Source organism: Manis pentadactyla, chromosome 10 (assembly GCF_030020395.1).
Source record: "Manis pentadactyla isolate mManPen7 chromosome 10, mManPen7.hap1, whole genome shotgun sequence".
NCBI classification, from domain to species: Eukaryota; Metazoa; Chordata; class Mammalia; order Pholidota; family Manidae; genus Manis; species Manis pentadactyla.
In genome coordinates, this window is record NC_080028.1 from 78,873,361 (window position 1) to 78,896,016 (window position 22,656).

Genomic DNA, 22,656 nt, shown 5'->3' on the forward strand with positions numbered 1-22,656 from the left:
TCTCTGGGGCCACTCAAGTTTCCATCTCTCCCTCTTCTCCTACCCCAGCCTGGTTTCCAGCTACACTGTGCTTCTTCTGGTTTTTTGAATGTGCCACACACTCTCTCTGGATTTTTGCATGGCTTTTCCTAATTCTGGATCCCTCTTTGACATACTGCTTAGTTGGTGAAGCATTACCCACCATTGGGACCTCAGGTCAGAGATCACTTCCTCTGGGACCTCTACCCTGATGACCCCTTTCTGCCAAGTCTGGGTTAGCCTCCCTTCCCTGCGCCCCACTGGGCTTTTACCTCCCCTACCACCGTGCTTCTGACTCCGACTCGATGACCTGCTCCCCTGTCTGGCTTCCCCATTGGGGCAGGGACCCCTTTGTCCTGTTCATCATTACATCTTCAGCATTCCACATTTAGGATTATGAGTCTGGGCTAGTGTCTGACACAGCAGGGTTTGAATCCAGGCTGCACCCCTCCTGAGCTGTGAGAATGTGGGTGAGTTCATGTTGCCATGCCTCAGTTTTGTCACCTCTAAAATGGAGAGGATGAGAGTCCCTCTCTCACTGAGCCACTGAGAGGAGCAAGGGGTAACCTTGCATAGGAAGCGCTCAGTATGGTGCTGGGCATTCCATCAGTGCAAACAATGACTATTTCTACTTACTTTTAATATGGTTTTTATCTTATCAGTGTCCAGTGTAATAAACTCTCAACAAATGACAACTCTTATTATTAGCCTAGAACAGAACCTGAAACACAGTAGGCTCATTGGATGGCTGAGGCTTTCCTTTTGAGAATAATGTAAAAAAAAAGAGCCTTTGATGCTTCCTTTGCAGCACATCAATTAAGAGTAATGAGCTCATCCCTTCCCCTGAGATGGAGAAGGCAGTTTCACTTGTGGGGGGAGGTGGTCTTCTCTGATGTCCCTGGGGAGCCAGTAGGTGGAGTGTCACCAGCACTTGTTTGTCTATTTGATCTAAGGAGGGTGGTCTTGCCCCTCCTGGGGAGGAGCCTCATTAAGATTAGTGAGGGGTTGGTTCCTTAGGAGTTGCAAGGACTGCCTGGGGCTGTGCATGAGGTGCTCCCCTTTGCTCATTTTGTCTCGGTTAGATGTTGTTGATCTCTACATGATGTTTCTCCCTCTTGCTAGCCACAGAACTGGGTCCTCCTTGGACGCTGCTCTTGGCTTGAGCACCGCCATCGTTACCATCGTCATCACCATAAATGGAAACGGTAGCATTCAGTCTGATTAACTATCTTTTAGTGACACTGTGCTAGCGTTCTGCGTCCTTTTGCTTTGAGGATTAAATGAGTTATACGGCGTCCGTCTATATCCGTACTGTGAGCCACAAGCCACATATGGCTACTTCAACTTAAATCTTAATTAATGAAGGTTCAATACGATGAAAAAATTCAGTTTCTCAGTCACACTAGTCACATTTCAAGTGGATGGAACTGTTATAGAACATTTCTATCATAGCAAAGTGCGTCTGGGCAGTGCTGGTCTAGAACAGGAGTCAGTAGACTGTGGCTCATGGATCCACTTACTGATTTGTAAACAAAATTTTATGGGAGCACAGCTGTGCCTGTTTATTTATGTGTCATCATGTCTGCTTTTGTACTAGAAGAACAGAACTGAGGAGTTTCAACAACTGTGGCCTGAAGAGCCTAGAGTATTTACTCTCTGATCCTTGAAGAAAAAGTTTGCTGACTTCTGGTCTAGAATATTGTCTAGCACTTGGTAAATGCTAAGTAAATGTTTGCTATTTTTTATTTATATAAAGATGAAGTATATAAATTTTATTTATATAAAATCAAGGTTATTAAAGTAAGTATTGTTATCTTCATCCTAGATGAGAACCCTGGGACCAGAGTTTTGTACTCTAACTTCCAGGAGGGCAAAGACCTCCTCAGTCTCGTCCATCACTTACTCTAATATCTGGGGCAGCAGAATGAATGGATAAGTAAATAAATAAGTGACTTTATGAACACATAAAAATCTGTTCAGCTCCATTATATGGATGAGCAAACAGGCCCTGCAGAGGGAATTACTGCAGTGCAGCTGCTGGAAGTGTAGAGCCTGGACGTCCAGCTGAAATAGTCTGTGTGTCTTGTAAATCTTTGGTTCCACCACCCTGCCCATGTGGAAGCTTCCCAAATGCAGAGTGGGTACATCCCTCTTCCTGCTGCAGCCAGACGTTGTTTAGCTTGTGCTTCTCCTCTTCTCCAGCTGCCAGCTTCAGCTGCTCTGTGGCACTCTGGGCTCGAAGCTTCCTTTCTGGGGCTGTCACACTACAAAACTCTGTGGCCAAGGCACTTGGGTCCAAGTAGGTCGGCCAAGTTTGAATGATCTCTCTTGGCCAGTGCAGCCTGTGCAATTTGAGTTGAGACCATCTGTGATTTGACATAAGAGGACGATGGGGTTAGCTTTAGCCATGAAACCAGAGGTTGAGTGAAACTATACTCTTGAAGCACCTTCGCAGATGGCTTCTTGTGGAGCATCTGCTCAACGTGGCTTCTTGATGAATTAAGAAGGAGATGCATTCATTGAATCTGGTCCCTCATCTGCCACTGCTTCCAGCCACAAAGTCACAGAATTCTGTCTCTTGCGCAGGGAGTGGCTTCTTTAGGGCTCTGAGGACTACAGCCAAGGAGTCTTCATGGCCTGGCTGATTCCTCCTTCACCATCACAAGTTCCATTTTCATGTGCTCTGGGCTAGGCTGCCTGGATTTGAATCCTGCCTTCCCCATCTGCTGCCGTGTAATCTTGAACGAGTTTTTTCTCTGTGACCCTTACCTTCTTCTTCTGCACAGAAAGGATAATAACAGGACCTACCATATGTCTGTTGTGAGGACTAAAGGGGCGAGTATATGGAAAACATTTACAGCAGTGCTTGACACACAGGGCCTGTTCTATAAGTGATGGTGCTGCTGACGATTCTTCCCTCTGATCTTTCATTTCTGAGGAGCTCCTTGTCTGCCTTTAAATTTCACACCATTAGTTGGGGGTCTCAAACTTGACTCTCTGTGGGGACCTGGAAAGGAACTTATGTGAGTGAGTTGAGCCAGGTAAGCTAGTAGGAGGCGATTGCTGTGAAATGGAGAATACTCGATCGTCTGAAAGGGAGAGCTGTTACTCATTCATTCAACCCATGTTTACTGAGTATCTTCACTTGCCAGGCCAGGTTCTAAGCATGGGGATATGGCAGTGAACAAATCAGACAAAATTCCCTGCCCTCTTGGAGTTTACGTTACGGTGGACTCAGGTCCAGCTACTCTGTCACCATGGGAGAATATGGGGCCATTGTTGCCATAACTTCTGATTTGTGGAAAGAAAAACCAGCACCTTGAATTTTTAAAAGCAATGAACTCTCCTACCTTAAGTATTGGCAATGGTTTCATACCGCCTTATGAGGCTCAGTGCAGGCTGCACCTAGGAGGCCAGGGGCTGCTGCCGTGCTGTAAGATCCTCCTTGCGTAGCTCAGGGAGGAGGGTGATGCTCAGCAAAGCAGCAGCTGGTCTTATTTCAAGGTCACTGGTGCAGAGGGCGCCTCCTCTCTCTCCTGCATGGAGGTTCTCATGGCTTTTCCTGCCTGCAGTGTAGACGCTGCTGTTACCCAGCAGACTGCAGGCAGCGAGTCTGAATACTCCTTCTCTCATCCTTTATGTGGCAGCTGTGGGTGGGTGCCTCCTTGTGGTCACCGTGGGGGGACAGGGTGGTGGCAGCTCAGGAGAACGTGCAGTGGGTCTGGAAGCAGCCTCTGGAGCCAGAGAAATAATTATCTTTGTTGTCTGAATCTTTTAAAAATGGAGAATGGACCTACAAGCCTGTGTGGGCAGGACTGGGAATAGGATGGAGGAGAAAAGAACTTTAGGATTCTTTCAGGAACAATTAATTCCTGACAGTAGGAGGTTTTGGGAGAGTGAGAGAATCCTTGGAACGTGTGAGAAATAATCATGGGGGTGCTTCTTCTTTCGTGTGCACAGAGGCTGAAATGCTTGCTCTTACATGTGGCAGCCTGTAAGCGAGGTGTGTGCTCTCTGGTTTGGCAGAATCCCCACTATTCCCTATTGCACTTCTACCACCTGCTTGACTCATTTATTCTACTGACCTCGGCTTCATGTGCCTTAATCGCTGCTGTCCCTGTTCTGAGGAAAGCGGAAAGGCAGAGTGCTTGAGATGGTGGACCTTAGGCTCAAACGCACTTGCCCGATCTGCCTTTTATGAGCTGTGTGGCTCTGGCCAAGTTCCTCTACCTCTGTGATTGCACCTGTCAGGATCCCAGCAGGAAACAAATCATTCGGGAGGCTTCAATGGAGAAAGCTTCATGAAGGGATTATTTAACACCTCTATGGAGGAAGAAGCAAGTGGAGCAAATAGTGTGGGCCTCTGGAGCTAAGGAAGACGGGACTGCCAGCGGGACTGGTGGTCCTGGCCAGATGCAGCTGCTTCCCCAATGGCAGCAGCAAGGCAGAGAGGAAGAGGGAGAAATTCTCCAGCCTCTCTCCTCCTCTCCAATCACTGTTGGTCCCACCTATTGGCTGAGCTCAGTTGGAAACCAGCGGGCAAGGGGGTCTGGCAGATTAATTAATGCCACAGGGGTCAGCCTCTTGGGGCTCAGATCACAGCAGAGTCGGAACGAGGAATGGATCTGAAAGGGGAGATGAGGGAAAACCAGCATACTGATTCTGTTTCCTTACTGTGAGAGTGGAGGATAATATGGACGCCTCCCTCAAAAGGTTACTGGGGGGTGAAAGCATTCAGTAACGCAGGTAAGTGCTCAAAAATTGCTGAGATCAGTGTGGGTCTCAAGCCAGTCCTAGGGGTGAAGGGTCCAGAGAAAAGGTTTCTGTGGCTCGTCTCTGCCTGTAGTTTTAGAATCAAGAGATGTTCTTTTCCCTGCAGTGGGGACCTGGGAGGAGTGGTCCTTTTGGGAGAGCATGAGATGGAGTGTAGCAGTTAAGAGCAAAGACTCTGGAGCCAGAATGCCTGGGGTCCAGTGCGACTGTCACTTGCTGTCAGGTTACTTAACTTATGCCTCACTTTCCCCATCTGCAAAATGGGGCGATTTTCCTACGGCATTGGGCTGTGAGGATTAAATGAGTTCATCTATGTAAAGAGCTTACAACAATGCCTGGCACATAGTTGGCTATATATCAATATTGCTAACTATTGTTGCCCTGGCCATCATTATATTCTTCTTCATCATCATCATTTATTACCACGATGGGTTAACTCCCAGAAAAACTGACCTGTTGTCCATAGGAAATTCCCCACTGGATGGAGTCCATCCTACCAGTCCTCTCTGGAGCTTCATTGATCATACCATTTTCTTTTCGTCCTCCCACAGATATGATATTTCAGGGAGTGATTGATAGGTGTGTGTGTGTGTACGTGGGGAAGGGTGGGCTTGTGCCTGACTCCGGGGACACAGAGCTTTGTTATGCAGAATAGCTTGCCTGTCATCCCACTACAGGCCCTTTCCTTGAAAAGTTTCAGGCTATTTTTGAAGCCCTCATGGCTCACATGTTCCTTTCTGCATCATGTCAATGCCAGTACAGAAAAATTGGAACCTTTTGGCAGAGTATAAAGCACGAGAGATTTCAAAGTGCATGGAGGATGAGTGTTGCTTCAATGACAGGGAATTAAGACATGACAAGAATGCTGAGTTTTGAGGCTGCAGGCAGCCTGTGTGTTTGTATTTAGGCTTCACTGGGGTTCTTGGGGTATCAGTGGAGGTGACAAAGGCTAATGTCTCTGAGAAGCCCCAAAGACTAGAAACACCCTTTGGCCCCTCCACATTTGTGCACCCCAGAAGATCAGTAGAGGATGCCAGGGGTGTAGTGGGTGGTTGTCCTGGGGTGACTGACTCCTGGGCTCTGGGGCCCAGGGTGCTGCAGGTAGAAGCACCTGGCACAGGAGGGAAGCACATTAGTGCTGGCTGCCTGGGAGCTCTGAGGCTTTGCTGCTGACATAAAGCCACAGGTGAAGCCAAGCAGCATGTGTGAGAAAATGTGGATCTAAAAGGACCCTCACCTTTTGTACATTTATGTACCCTTCCTCCTCTTCCCTGAAGGGCAGAGTATGAGTTTAACTCCCTCCTTTGCTTCTTCCTAGCTCTTTAATATTTGGCGAGTGGCTTTAAGATTCAGCGAATCTTTCTGAGCCTGTTTGCTCATTAGAAAGGAATTGTTGCAGCCTTGATGGTGTTATAGGACCCCTGAGACTCAAGAAATGTTTGCTGTACTGCGCTATTGTGTTAAATTCACACAATAGTCCTGAGGGGGGAATGGACAGGCCTTCTTTCTACAAGTGAGGGAAGTGAGGCTGAGTGGCCTGTCCACAGCGTGACAGGGGTGAGCTGAGTCTCCAGGGCTCCTCTGAGGGAGGCAATGTGGAGCAGTGGTTAGGCTGGACCAAACTCTGGGGGCCCTGGGGCAGTTTCCTAAACCTCTGTAAGTTACAGTTGTTCTTAGATGTAAAATAGGGTATAATAATAGACTTGCTTTCTAAGGTTGCCATAAGGGTCATGTGAGAGAATCCTCTAAAGACTTAGCATGTGCTTGGGAGATACTGAGCACCCAGTGGATGGAGCATTTGCCGCTACTGTTAGTATTATTATTGGTGGTAGCCATACTAGTAGTAGTTACTGTTGTAGTTGTACTAATGGCATTAATAGTGACCGTATGTTCTGTCACCCCAGACTTGTGCTGGTTTGTAAGTGCTCACATCTGAGAGCATTGCAAATCTTCTCCTTGTTCTTTTTCTCCCCTCCTCTGAGGACAGGTAGTGTCTAGTCACTCTCTATTTGATGCCTTCTCTGGGACCACCGCTCGTCACCTTTCTCTGCCCTGCCCCATGTCTGGGGAGGCGGACCCCTGCGGACTGCATCTCCTGGCTCTACGTCTCCCTTGCTGGCTGACTTTTGCTGAGTCGGGCTGGTGGGAGGTGGCAGCCAGAGGCTGGAAGGCAGGAGGAGAGAGTGTTTGGGGTGTTTGCACCCTCCGTCTCTGGCCTCCTTCTGCCATGACAGCTCCTGGCAGGGGGCCCCCCTCCTCAGTTTCAGCTCTTATTGGACTTTGTTCTACTATTTCGTTAGGCTGTACCTGTAGCCCTAGGTGTGGTGACCCTTATCCACAGTTGTCTTTGATTGAACATTTAGGGTGAATTCCATTTCCTGCTGAGACCCCAACAAACCTATAGACCTATTACAAAATAATGCATTGGCTTGTTTTCATTCTAAAAAATAAAGTGGTACAACCATTTTGAAAAAAATTGGCAGTTCAGTTCCTTAAAGTTAACATAGAATTACCATATGACACAGCAATTCCATTCCTAGCTATTTACCATGATATGTCTTTACCTGCACAAAGACATATAAATGAATATAGCAGTTTTATTCATAATAGTCAGGAACTGGGAAAAAGGTCCCCAAATATTGATCAATAGATGAGTGGATAAACAAACTTTGGAATAACTGTATAATGGAATACTCCTCAGCAATAAAAAGAAATTTCTGATAGTGATAACTGCATTATTTTTTTTTAAGCTTAGAACTCTATAGTTTTCTTTTCCTCTTTATTTATTAAGGTATCATTGATATACACTCTTATGAAAGTTTCACAAGAAAAACAATGTGGTTACTATATTCACCCTTATTGTCAAGCACCCCCCATGCCCCACTGTAGTCACTGTCCATCAGGGTAGTAAGATGCCACAGAGTCACTACTTGTCCTCTCTGTGCTACACTGTCTTCCCGTGACCCCACACACCATGTGTACTAATCATAATACCACTCAATCCCCTTCTCCCTCCCTCCTCACCCACCCTCTCCCACCCCTCCCCTTTGGTAACTACTAATCCCTTCTTGGAGTCTGTGAGTCTGCTGCTATTCTGTTCCTTCAGTTTTTCTTCATTGGATAACTGTATTACAAATCATTAATAATCAAAGTATTATTCTGAGGGAAAGAAGGCAGACACAAAATAATACTACTATAGGGTTCCATGAATGTATCATAACAGAAAGCAGATCAGTGGTTGCCAAGGGCTGGGGTTAACTGTAAAGGGGAGCAAGGGAATTTTTGGAGTGGTGTAAATGTCCTGTATCTTGATTATGGCAATGATGATATGGGTGTAATGCATCTGTCAAAGCTCATCAAACTGCACATTTAGAACGGCATGTTTTCCTGCATTAAATTATATCTCCTGAGCTTGATGCGGACTTACATTTGCTGTATTATTTTAAAGTATTAGAGAAATACAGAATTATAAAAAGTAGAACAAAACCTAGAAGTCCTTATAACCAGAGATCACCACCACTCTCGACATTTCATGTGTTTCCTTCCAGTTTTTTTTCTTCCGTGTTTAGATTTTCCACTCTTGACTGTCTTATTAAAATGAAAAAGAAAGCAAGTGGAAAGTCTCCATCGTGAGGACATTTTTTGTTATGACTTTACTCTGCCTCAGGCACCTAGGATGATGGTGAGAAGGTTTTTTCCTGTCTACCCAAATATATTAGGAGGAAATTAAAATGTTTAGCCCGGTGAAGGGAACAAATTGGGGAAACAAGTGAGGGATACAGTCAATGGTTTCAAATTTCAACCGATCAGTCAATTAAATATTATTGAGTTCCTGTTATGTGTCAGCCCCAGGGATACAGTAGTGAGCAGAGCATGAGGGGCTTCTGCTTGCATAGTTAACAGTCTGGGTGGGAAAGGCATTATTAGTAGGAGTAAAAACAATAACAATAGCAATAATTCATATTTATGATGAACCTACTATGTGCCAGTTACTGTGTTAAGGCTTGTTTTTTTCTGTTTAAGTTTTTAATAAATTGTTGCATTTAATCTCTCAGCCACTTTATGAGTTGGTACTCTTTACCGTCTTATTATTGAAAATAATAAAGTGACTTAGAGAGGTTAAGTCAAATGGGATTACAATAAGCAGGTTAAATCTAGACTAGTGGGTCAGGGAAGATTTTCCAAGGAAATGACATTTATTCTGAGATCTGAAGGATGATAGGAATTGGGGAAATAAGAAGAAAGCTTCAGAGACCCAAGACAGTGGTGAAGGGCCACAGGCTGGTTTCAAGTGGCACTTAGGGGTTGTATCTGACAGAATTGGTGATTGGAAGTGGGTAGTGGTGGTGAGGGAGGTGTCAAGGTAGCCCCCCAGGTGAGGGATGCAGGTACATCCTGGGAAGCAAACATCTGATGTGAGGCAGAAGAACAAGAACAGGGTTTGGGGCAAGTTCAATTTAATGTCCAAATGGAGGTGCTTGGAGTCGGTGGATAGATGGGTGTGGGGCTCAGGGAGAGATCGGGCTACAAATGTGAGTTACCAGCGTGAGAAGAGTTATGAGGTCTCGTGGATTGACAAGATGGCCTGGGGAAGGAGTATCTGCCAGGAAGGACCAGAACCTGGGACAGAGCCTTGAGGAATTCCAGTTTGTAAGGGCTGGGGGAGCAGCAGGGGGGTGGAGGAGCCAGGGAAAGGAGGAAGGGGCCACAGAGCGGAGGGTCAGGGAGTTCAGGGAGCCTGACTTCTGTGTAGTCAAGGAACTTTCTAGTGCTGGAGTTGTCTGTACGGCATGGAGAGTTCCTTGTCCTGGAAGTGCAATGAGAAGCCTGGTGATCCTCTCTCCAGGGGATGACTGCATCACTATGGGGTGAGATCAGATGTCTGAATTGGTTAGGGTTGTTTGGTTCTGTGTACTCAATAGAAATTGTCTCTAGTTGTCTTACAATCGGAAAGATTTGGGGAACCACATTCATGTGGTACCAGGCCTTAGAAAGTACAGGGTCCAGAGTAGCTCTTGGATCTAGGTGGCAGGACAGCCTTCTCATGGTAACACTATTGCATCAAGAATCAAATTCCTGGGAGAAAGAGTGTGATTGGCTGATCTTAGGCCACATGCACACCCCTTTGGCCAAGGGTGAGCTGTACACCTTGCTTGACACCAAGATCGCATATGGTGGAGGGAGGCTGGTTTCTCAAAGGAAATCATGTGCCAGTTACCAGAAGAAGGGGGTGTGGATGCTGGGCAGGCAAAACCAACAGCTGTCCTCTGTAATCGCCATGCCAGATCTTTGATTTGGTGATTTTCACAATATTCACATAGCACTTTTCCTTGCAGAATTGTAAGCTGCCAGAGGATTAAGTATTCCCTACTTTTTAGCATGAGTTGGGGCCTGAGATTGACATGAATTCATCTCTGGGCTTCAAGCCACCCAGCTCCAGAGGCACAGTTTGGTGGATGTGACTCATCGTCGTGTTGAAAAAGGACTTGGTTAGGGTTGTTTGGTTCTTTGTACTTAATAGAAATTGAGTGGTTATGCGGCCCTTCCTCCACAAGTGAGGGTAAGAGCTGGGTGTGATGGTATAAATCCCTGGCATCAGCAAGATGGATGTGTCCATGCTACAGGCACTTACTGAAAAGAAGTCCAAATAATGGGCCTGTGGGTAAAGCAGACCTGTCTCATTCTGTGTCTCTTGGTGCTTCCTCTTACCTGAGCAAACTCCTAGTAATGTCTTCATTGAGGTCTGTAATACTTAAAGGAACTGAGGGAAAGGTGAGCCACTGCACCTCAACTTTCCTCAATTCACCAACAAGGACTGATCTCTTGTGTGCTTTTAATATCAAACCCTTAATTTAAAAGGAGAACAGGCTTATGTATAGGAATACATGAAACACCGGAGAAAACAGGGGCCCTCACTGCCCATCCTTCAACTTCTCACCTTTGGTTTATTAAAACTCCACTGGTCTCAAGAAACAAAAACCCACTTCAAGATCGTTTAGGCAAACAGGGATTTGTTGACTTACACTGAAAAGTCTAGGGGTCTCCCTTCAGGCCTGGTTGGATCCAGGTGCTCCTATGAGGTCATCAGATGTTGCTTGTCTCTGCTTTTCTCCTTTTGGCTTCATTCTCAGAAAAGTTTCCTTTGTGATAATACAGATGGCAGATGCAGATTCATTCCCTACCAGCTTAGCAATACTGCTGGAAAATATGTCTCCTTTCCTAGTAATTCCAGCAAAAGTCCTAAAGCTGATTGCCACCAGGCAGCTTGAGTCACATGCCCATCCCTGAATCCACGCTGGCTTGAGTCTTATGTCCACCCTGGGACCAAGGGGGTGAAAGCCCGCAGGAATGGGGTCAGAAAGGCGTGATTCCCAAAGGAGAAGCACAAAGTATGGATGCTGGTTAGGCAGAAGCAAGTGACGTCCATTGCGCTTGGCTTCACGACCAGGTCTTCTCCTGGTCCAAGTGCTCTTGGGATGGATATGGTTTGTGAATAAAGGGATGTTGACATTTCCTCTTAGGCCATGGCATTATGTCCCTGCTGTTCCTCTGCCCCCTTCTGGGCCTGATCAAAAGGGGGAGGCCAAGGGGTCAAGAACAGTCTCCTTGTGTTATCCAAACAAGCAGGATGTTCCCAGCAGCTGTCCTGCCCAGGGGCCTGTCTCCGTACAGTTGGTAGAGCAGAAGGTGGTGGTGGGGGCAGCTTTCTTCTCATGGGTTTATTTACTTCTGAGGCCTGTTCTTTACTTCTTGTTGGCTCCACTGCTTTATCTTGCTGAGTTAAATAGATTTGGTAAGATTATAAACAGGAACATTCCTTTCCTGCAGTTGCTGGCTGCTGCAAGGTCACTGCTTTGGCTTTTGTGTTCCCTCCATAGTGCTTGACTTGATAACCAAGTGAAGTTTGCTCTTGCTTCTTCCTCTCGTACAGGAGAAAGTCATTGTCATTAGAACTTTAAGAGCTGCCTATAAGACTGGGCAAATAAATGGTAGTCCACTCATATGATGGACTAGGATGCAGTGGTGGAAATGGAATGGATTTGTTCTCTATACACTGAGATGGAATTGGCGTCCAGGTGTGTTAGTTTGGGAAAAAGCATGGTTGGAGTGTGCAGACAGATCAGCAGTGCTCTTCAAATTTGAATCACCTGGGGAGCTTTTTAAATGTACCTGTCCTCAGCCTTCCCTTACTCCTCCACCTGGCAATTAATCAGAATCTCTGGAGGTGGAACCTGAGCTCTGATTTGTTTAAAAATCTCCAGGTGACTCAGTGCGCAGCTAGGGCTGAGAACAGTGTGTAAAATTGAATCATATGGGTAAAACAAAAGGGGAAGAGATCAGAAAACAAAAATGAAAGAGAGAATGTCTCACTCCATATATAGGTATAGATGCACACATGTACTCACACACATGCAGAGAATATCTAGAAGGTTACACAAGACACTGGAGAGAACAGTTCCCTCTGATAATGGTGTAGAACAGTGATTCTCAAGTGCATACTCATTTGTAACGTTCAAATTCTAAACCATAAGCACGGTGTACTGTTTTGAAAAGATGTTCTCACTGCACACTTAAAGCCGGCTGTGCAGGCCTGTGAGATGGCCCTGCGCTCACACAGCTTGGCAGTGTTGGGGCCAGCTGCCTACAGATCCTCGTGCACCGCCCCTGGTCACAGCTGCCTTCCTTTGACTCGGCAATGGTGAGCAATTCTGAGTGTGGGGGTGACCAAAGAGTCCACTCATTCACTTATTCACTCACTGTTAATGCATTCATTCATATTTTTATTAAGAATTAGATATGAGGCAGGCACTGGCCAAGCACATTCATCTGGTGTCATCCACAACCCTTTGTGAAGTAGAGGGTCTCATCCCCATTCAGTGATTGAGGATATTTTAGCTCAGAGATAACAGGTAACCAAAGTGGAAGTATTTGAGCCAGGGTGACCAGCTAACACAGAGATTCTAAACTGGCAGGACTCAGATGTCTTTGGATGGCCTACACAGAGCTTTGAAAAAAGTCCTGTCTGGCAACGCTGGGCCAGTGATTCCTGGGCAGCTATAGGATGGAGCTGAGTGTCCCTGGTATGAGCATATGTTCTCCAGTTTGGCCCAGCTACCCTTGCTTGCTGCATTACACCAGGCTTGTCTCACTTGGTAATAAGGCTTGGCCTCCATAGGCCTTTGAGTTTGTGACCCCTGCATTAAAACAGGAGGGATGAGCCAACCATTATCTGTCCCATGGTGGCTCCAGAGCAGAATTAGTCTGTGGAATGTGCCATTTCTATTCCAATCCTGCCTTCAGTCTGCTGCTTGGAGAACTAAGCTCCTCTGCCTTAAACTTCCTTTCTGGACTGCATGTGATGGGGCTATTGGCATTGGTATGTTCGTGGAACAAATTGGCATGGTGGGGAATGAATAAAATACATTATAGACAGGAAGAGTCATCCAGCCTGGCAGGAGTGTGAGGCAGTGGAGTACGAGGAGATGAGAGTAACATGAGGCAGTGATTATACTGGGGATGGATGCCAGGCTATGGTACTTCATCTTTATTCTTCGAGCCAGTGCTATCCAATAAGACTTTCTACCAGGAGTGTATAATGTGGTAGTTTCTAGCCACCTGTGACTATTAAGCACTTGAAATGTAGTTAGTGTGAATGAGGAACTGAATTTTAAATTTTATTTAATTAATTTAAATTGGCATGGCCCCATGTAATTAGTAGCTATCATATTGGACAGCACAGCTTTAGGCAATAAGCAGTGAGTTGAATGTTGGAGCAGGGAAACATCAAGGCTGAGTTTTCAGAGACCAATTTTCCAGGAGTGTGTAGGTTGCACAGGGTGGAGGGAAATCGCAGGAATAGTATTGACAGTATTTAGTATCTATTAGGGGCTTACTGTGTCCACAGTAAGATTAACTCATTTAATCCTCATAACAACTTTATGAGAAAAGTTATGTTATTGCTTCTATTTTATAGAGCAGGAAACCAAGACAGCAAAGTCAGTGGACTTATTCAAGGTCACAGAGCTAATGAAGAGTGGTTCCTGGAGTAGAGTCCAGACAGCTTGGCCGCAGGGCTTGTGTTGTGAATCCCTCTAACCTGGAAGGAAGTAAATACACCTTCATTGAGAGCTTACTTTGTGCCCCACTGTATGTGACATCTCATTTAGATTTTGTAACAATCATGTGACATTGGTGGTCTTATCTCCTTTGTGGTTTTGGAAACTTTGGCTCATAGAGATGAGTTATCAAGGCACACTCATCACTTTCAGGGGAGGCCAGTCAAGGCTTCATTGCAAAACTCCATGTCTGATTTGCTGAGGACAGTTAGGGTGGAATCAGAGGAGGAGGTACAGGAGGATTTGGTCTAGAAGGTGTTGAGAAGGAAGAATCAATAAGATTTAGCAACTGGCTGGCTGGTGGGGGATGAGGAAAGTGGAGGAGGATTTCTTTTGCAGCAGTGAGATGAATGACAAGCACAAGTGCTGTTGCAAGTGTAGGCTCTAGTGCAAGACAGTCCTGGTTTCAAATACAAGCACTGCCACTGGCTAGCTGGATGCCCTTGGGCAGGTTATTTCTCTCTGAGCATCAGCATCTCGGTCAATATAATGTGGATAAAAACATCTTCCTCAGAGGGCCATGATGCAGCCTCAGGTGAAACCATGGATGTGAGAGCCCTTTGCAGACTCAAGTACTTGAGTGGCCATGTGAGTCAGTCTTCTGAATACCAGTGAGTCAATGCTGGGTGGAAATGGTGACCAGGCCTTTTGGCTTTTGGTCAAAAAGATAGTTCAGGAAAGCATTTGTGGGAGCCACACTTCATCTTGGATACTAGACAGAATTTCATGTCAGTGAGTCAGCTTTAGTTTGAGAGGATGAGGGATCCTTCCCAGCCTTTGCAGAAGCACAGTTTGCACACTGGTGCCTCAGACAGAAATGCCACTTTCCACAAAGCACTTTATGTGTGTGTCCTTGGAGCTTTGCAATAGCCTTCTAAGCATAGGTACCATTGTTATTCTCATTTTGGAGGTGGAAATGTGCTCAGAGAGGCATAGTAATTGGACTAATGTCATTCAGCGTATAAGGGGTAAAAGAGGGCTCAAATCAAGGTTCATCTGATCTCATATGCCTGGCTACCTGCCCATAACTCTTGCAGATGGCAAGAGATTTTCTCCCTTGAAAAGCAACTGTTTTGGGACTTCTTGAGAGAGATGAGAGCTGAGGAAAGTGCTGAGGGCCCTTCTTTTCTCTACTAGTGCTCCGATTTCTGTCTCAAGTTGTTATGGATTTAGGGACAAAGATTGTTTTCCAAGGATGTCAGTTTTCCACTATCGACCCCAGTGAGACTAGGGTTAAAAAGGAAGACCATTCCTCAAGGGAGGAACAACCTAAGACAGGCACAGTCGCAGGGGGGTCATCAGGTGAGAAACTGGGGATCAACAGAGGTGAGGCTTAGAACCTCACCCCACTGTTCTGAGAGAAATCTGCATACGTGGATGTTTTATTGCCCTTGTCTAGCTTGGATTAACACATAGTCTACAGGCATCCACCTGATCATCTACATTTGCTCCCTTGCAAAACTAAACTATGTTTTCTACCTTTATCTAGTATCTATCTACCACTTCAGCATTTTATTAAAAATAATAATAATAAAGAGAGAAATGTGGTATCCACATATAAATCAAGTATAAAAATCAAATGAGTATTCATATTTGAACTGACTGTTTATAGTTCATAATGCATGAGCAAAACCGAAAGTTTCTGTGATGACTGCCCTTGTACTGTTCACTATGTAACTTATTCACTATGTAAGAATTTGTTCTCCATGTAAGAACTTGTTTGTTATGCCTCAGAAGATTGGAGACTGACGAAAATTAGGCTTGGGGTGGATTAATGATTGTGCATTGAGCATTGACTCCCCTATACAGAATTTTATTGTTGTTAACAACCATTTGATCAATAAATATGAGAGATGCCCTCACAAAAAAAAAAAAAAAAAAAGTACACACTTCCAATGGTAAAATAAATAAGTAACCGGGATGTAATGTATAGCATAAGGAATATAGTCAAGATATTGTAACAGCTTGGTATGGTGATAGCTGGTACCTAGAATTGTCATGTATATAAATGTTGAATCACTATGTTGTACACCTGAAACTAATGTAATGTAATACTGTGTGTCAACTACCCTTCAATAAGAAATAATTATCTACAAAAAAAAAAAGGAAGACCAACCCCAAAGAGAAAAAATAAAATTTTGATGTGATTAGGCCTCTTTGGCTGTAATGAATAAATGATAGTGGTTAGAGCTGGGGATGTGGGACTGAGGTGCGCTGTGAAGTAAAGTTAGGATCCCAGTGCTCTCTTGGGGCAGATACTGCAGGGAGGTCCCCTGGGCTTTTGACTATAGCCTCCTGCTTCTGGGGTTAACCATTGGCTGGCGTATTAGTTTCCTATGGCTGCTATAACAAATTACCACAAACTTAGTGGCTTAAACCAACATGAATTTATTATCTTACAGCTTGGAGGTCAGAAGTCTGAAAGTGGGTCTAATATCAAGGTGTCAACAAAGCTGCCTTCCTTCTGGATGCTCTAGGGGATGATCTGTTCCTTGCCTATTCTAATTTCTAGAGGACACCCACGTTCCCTGGCTTGGTTCCTTTCAAGTAATGGCAGTCACTGCAACCTCTGCTCTGCTTCATCTCCGCGTCCCCTTCTCTGGCTCTGATCCTCCTGCCTTCCTCTGATAAGGACCCTTGCGATTACACTGGGCCCACCCAGATAATACAGTAGAATCCTTCATCTCCAGATCCCTAATTTAATCACATCAGCAAAGTCCATTTTTCTATGTAAGGTGATGTATTCACAAGATCCAGGGATTAGGATGTGGACATCTTTGGTGAGGCTGGGGGAAAGGCATTATTTTACTGATGAAGCTGGCTTGTGACTTTAACCATCTTAATCAGGGGGTCGATGGAGGTGGATAGAGCTGGGAATTTCATCTCATTCTCCGCTGGGACTGAGTAGCAATGTCCTCTGTTGAACAGGTCATGTGTGCATTTTCTCACCTGACCCTCGGGCATTTCCATTGCTCACCCAGTCCCTGGGTGTTCGAGTTTGAGACTCCCTTATGTAGTTCTAATAAAGCACAGCTAAAGGCTAGATTCCAGGGGCTGTAGGTGGCAGGCTTTAAACCTCTGCAGAGCAAGGAGTGATTGAATAAACTATGAAGCGTCTAGAAATTCTTGGCTCTTACCAGATACCTGTTTGAAAGTAGGACCTGGTACATATTTTAGCAGCTCAGTGAATATTGCCTCTTACTTAAAAAGAGCTGGTCTTACCCTGAATTTGCCCAACAGAAGTGAGGGGGTGTTTATTTGTACTACGAAAGGATTTAGTTTGTTTCTTTAAATATCCAGCCCTACTACTTTTCTTTAAAGTGTTTTAGTTAATGGGAAATCTGATTTGCACAACTTTTTAAAAACACATTGTGTCAATAAAGTCTGAGCTGGAAGTTCTCAGCTTTCCAGTCTGTTCTCAGTTTCTCCATAGAGTGTGCTGCAATATATAGGCAAGTCACATGGCATATTGATTCCTCCTTGGTGGGATGGATTATATATTTTCATGGCTAATTGGAAGAATGCCTAAGGAGACCTTGTCAGTAGCTGATGTACTGCTCTCTTCGTCCATAATGGTAGAATGTGGAAGGCCAATCAGGAACTGCATCTACCACAACGTTAATTGGACTTTCTTCTTTTTCTGTGGCTGATGATATCCATTCTTTTGCTCCTTCATTCACAAAATAGTTATTTACTAACTTATCAGGTACCAGGAATTGTGGTAGACACTGGGAAACTAGAAATGAACCCCCTCCCTTCCTCAAAGAAAATAAGGATGACTAAGATCATAACCAATATTTTAGATATTTTGAAGAAAAGTTCTAGGCTAAAGAATCTATTACTTGTAAATGATGTTGGTGGAGGTGCTGAGCAATTTTCCTAAATAGTTCTTTGTCAAAGATGAAATTAAAACCACAATAATAGACCCATCAGAAACATGAAACAATGATGGCACTAAGTATAAAACATAGGATGCAGCCAAAGCTGTAGTTGCAAGGACAGTTTGTAGCTTTAAAGTCTTTAAGTGTTTAATGAAGAATGGGAATAAATGAACTGAGCAGCCAATTCAAGAAGCTTTAAGAACAGAAAATAACAGTAGCAAACATTTGCATACTCATGATTAGCAGCAACACTTGAGTACTCTGGGCACAATTCCAAGCATGGGTTAACTTGTTGAATTCTGACACCACCACTGTGATATGGGCACTTTTATTATCATCATTATTTTTCAGATAGGAAGCTGAAAAACAGAGAGGTAAGATAGTGTGCTCCGTATTACAGTTTGCAGGTAATGAACACAGGATCCAAACCTGACCATCTGATGCAGAATGCATATTCCTAACCAATAAATATGACAAGTATGAGCACAAAAAAAATTAGTAGGCCAAATAAAAGTAGCAATTAATAAATTAGGAAAAAAACCAGTAGAACTGAGAAATATAGCCAGGATTTGATTCTTTAAAATGACGCAGTAATAAAATAGCCAACAAAGAAGACAAACCTCTGGAAAAAATAAAGAGAGATTACCTAACAATATAATGTGAAGAAAGAATGAGGAGGGGCATATCATTATGCCAGATAAGATAATACAGCTGAAACACATTGAGGAGAACACTGTGAACATTTCCTTAGGAAAATACAAATTCCCAAAGTCAGTGAGAAGAGAGAGTGAGGAAGACACGAAGCTGGTAAAAGCTCAGAATGGGACAGGACTGCCTGCTATCATTCTTTTTATTCCATGTTGTTGTGAAAGTTCTAGACATGAAACTATGATAAAGAGAAAAAAGAAAAAAGGCATATCTATCAGAGAGAGAAAAAAGAAAAATATTATTTTTGCCGATAATATGACTTTCTACCTGGAAAACTCAAAGGAAGCAACTGAAAACTCACAAAAATTACTATGAGTTAAAAAAATCCCTACAAAATAAATATATTGAAAGTTTATTTCTTTCCTATATGAAAACAATAACCATCTGGAAAACAAAATGGAAAAAATATCAAAATCACAATGGCATAAAAAATGAACCCCTTAGATATACTGAATGAGAAATCTGTCGGACCTACAGAGAAAATTGAAGACTTATTTGGGAGACATAAAATAAGATTTTAACAAGGGGACACCCTATTTCCGATAGAAAGACTCATTTTTGTAAAAATGTCAACTATCCTGAATTTCATTTCTAAATTTAAGACCATTTCAGTCAAAGCCCCAATAAACATTTTTTCGTGGTGGGGATTGACTCAATGCAATTCCAGTAAAAATTCCATTGGTATTTTTAAAAGCTTGATAAACTGATTCTAAAGTTCACTTGGAAGAATAAACATGGTTGATTGCCAAGAAAATGTTGAAAATAAGGATAATGAGGGAGGACTTGCCCTGCCAAGATATAACATATTATAAAGCTACTATAATTAAAACCTGTATTGCTGTACTGTAAGGCAGATCAGGGAAACAGAACAGAAAGCCCTAAGACAGACCCCAGTGTATATAATTATTTAGTATATAACAAAGTTGGCATTTGAAATCATGGGGAAGGGATGAATTATTCAATAAAAGATGCTGGGACAATTGATTACCTATTTGGAAAAAAATGGCAAATTAGATTCCCATGTCACATCAGATACCAAGAAATTATAGATGGATTAAAGTGCAAATGATGATGATTCAAGATACAGTGCCTGCTGTTGATGAGCATATACAGAGTCATATATTCACAAGTAAGGGTACTCATTTAATGTCAGTTAAGTTCAAATACAAGACTTTATCTATGTATACATTTAAAATAACACCCCCAAGTGAAGCACTTTAAGGTAAAAGAAAAAGAATAATATTTATATAAATTGGGGCATGAAGGGGACTTTTGAAGTGTAGTTGGATTTTTTCTTTGTCCATTTTTTTCTTTTAGTGATTTGCAAATACGTAATACTTCTACTTCTTAATTGCTAACATGCGTATTCTAACTTGTAATGTCCTATATGCATTTCTCAATATCTGTAATCTCTCAAAGAATAAGACAAGACTCTTAGCACATTTCAACTTTACAGCCCTTCTCCCATCCCCCTTTCTTACATCCTGTCCTGCTTTAAGTTTGTTCTTTGTTCACCACTATTTCTTATACTTCTTTTATTTGTTTTTTGGTGCTGTACATACTCTAGTCCTCTTCCATGGGAAGTACATTTTCTAAGTTCTTGTATTCTGGAAATGTCTTTATTTTATTCCTTGATTTAAATGCTAGTTTGGCTTTGTATAAGGTTTTAGGTTAGAATGAATGTTCCTAAATCTTTAGAGATATTGTTCTACCATATTCTAGAATTCAAAACTGCAGATGAGAAATCTGGTGTTAAAATTATTTTTGTTCCTTTGTTGGTATCCTCATCATTGGTCTCTTTTTCATTCACACCTATTGACACTTGATACTTTATTTCAATTTAAGGACTCAATTTCTTAATCTTTCGGGGATTTTCTTCTGCTATTTACTTTGATTACACTTTTTTTACACTTTCTCTCCATTCTCCTGAACATTATTTTAGATGGATTACATTACACTTTCTTTACACTTTCTCTCTGTTCTCCTGAACGTTCTTTTAGATGAATATTAGAATTTTTGAATCTGTCCTACATGTTTTATATCATTCCTTTTATTCTTTTTTATACTTTCTGCAGAATTCTGAGAAAATCCCTCAATTTAAACTTTCAGTTTGCTAAGTTCATCTTTAGCTGTGTCTGTTCTGTTATCAGCCCAACCACCAAGTTCCTAATTTTGGCAATCATATTTTTCATTTCCCTGACCTTTGTTTATCTTTGACTCTTTGTTTTGTTTCAAAATGGAAGTAGGCTTCTGTTTCCTGATTATATAACTAATATATACTGATTGTGAGCATTTAAAAAAATATAGAATAATGTAAGGTTGGAAATAGAAATAATCTGCAATCCTGTTGCCCAGAGATAACCATCATTGACGTTTTTGCACCACTGCTCTTATATTCCTCCAACACTCACAGACATGCAGGCACAGAGGGAAATACATACACACACACACACACTATTTGACACAAATATCTTTATATAAGACCTATATCACTAATAAAATGCCGCAAATATTAAAACAGAAAAGAGGGAAAGTAAAAGAGAAGAACTGGCCTCCTTGGCCCCTAGCCATGAGGATTTAAAAATTTTTTATATTATGGAAAATATTAAACATATAAAAAGTAAACATACTAATATAATGAATCCTTGTGTGTCCATCACCCAGGTCATGACTAATTTTTTCTATCACCTTTCCCTTTCTCTCCCCTTCCTATCATACTGAATTATTTTGAATTAAATCATTTTATCCATAAAGATTTCAGGATATATACTTAAAGGTAAGGATTCCTTAACAAAAAGTAACCACAATACCATAATCACACCAACAATTATAATTCCCTAACATCAATAACAATTCTCTCATATCATCAAAAAGTGAGTGTATCTGTTTTCCTGATTATCTGGTAATTTTTTAAAACTAGTAGTTTATTTAAATTAGCTTACAAACATGGTCTCCATATTGCATCTAGTTGATATGTTTCTAGAAATCTCTTTGAATATCTAAGTTGTTCCTCTGCCCTGCTTTTTGACCTTGCAGGATTTTTATGTTTTTCTTTTTGAGGAGTTTTAGGTATATAGAAAATTGATTAAGAGTAGAGAGTTCTCATATATTCCCTCAACTTAATTCTCACCCCAGTTCCCTCTATTATTAATATCTTACAAGTGAAGTAAGTTAGACAAAGACAAATACCATATGATCTTATTTATACATGGAGTTAAAAAAAAACACCCCAAAAACAAACTCACTGATACAGAGAACAGATTGGTCAGGGTTGGGAGTGGGCAAAATGGGCAAAGGTAGTCAAAATAAGTTCTGGGCATGTAATGTACAGCATGGTGACTATGGTTAATAATACTACAATTAGTTAATAATACTATATTATATATTTGCAAGTTGCTAAGAGACTAGATCTTAAAAGAACTCATCACAAGTAACTATAGGTGGTGATGGACGTTAACTAGGCATACTGTGGTGATCATTTCATAATATACACATGTATTGAATCATGTTGTACACCTGAAACTAATATAATGCTATATGTCCATATATCTCAATTTAAAAACTGATAGTGTGCCTTATAAGTGATGTTAACAAATATGAAGTGAATTAATATATGCAACACTCTTTTAAAAAATCTTGCAGTATTGTGGTACATTTGTTACGATTGATGAGCCAGTATTGATACATTATTACTAACTAAAAGCCATAGTTTATATAGGGTTCACTCTTTGGGTTGTACAGTGTATAAACATACCCACCATTACAGTGTCATATGGTATCATTTTTTTTTCTCATTGCCTCTCTGTGGCATCACTGAGTATGTGCCTCTGTCTCTTGTATTTTTTGTGAGTTGGTAGTTGGGTCAAGATGCTTGATCTGATTCACATCTGATTATTTTGGCAAGAGTACTTCATAGATGGTGGGGGTACTTCATGTTTCTTTCGTCAGTAGGCAGGTGGATGTTAGTAGCCCTTGACTGTTGCCCAGATCCATTATATCACTAGGGATAGCCTTGTGATTTCTGTTCTGTTTTCATTTGCTGAGGATGTCCTATAGACAGAATCTGAGCCTGTTCCTATAGCATGGTGCCCGTCTTCCAGGAACCCACAGTCTACAGAGTTTATAAAAGTAGACTTGAACCACAAAAGTGTAGAAGATTT

At 42.5% G+C, this 22,656-nt stretch overlaps 1 protein-coding gene across 2 annotated transcripts in view; it reads left to right on the top strand.

Annotated features, from left to right (window-relative positions):
* The window catches only part of PRKCB (protein kinase C beta), a 308,913-nt gene that overhangs the window by 101,039 nt on the left and 185,218 nt on the right, over nt 1-22,656 (top strand). The window lies entirely within an intron of this gene.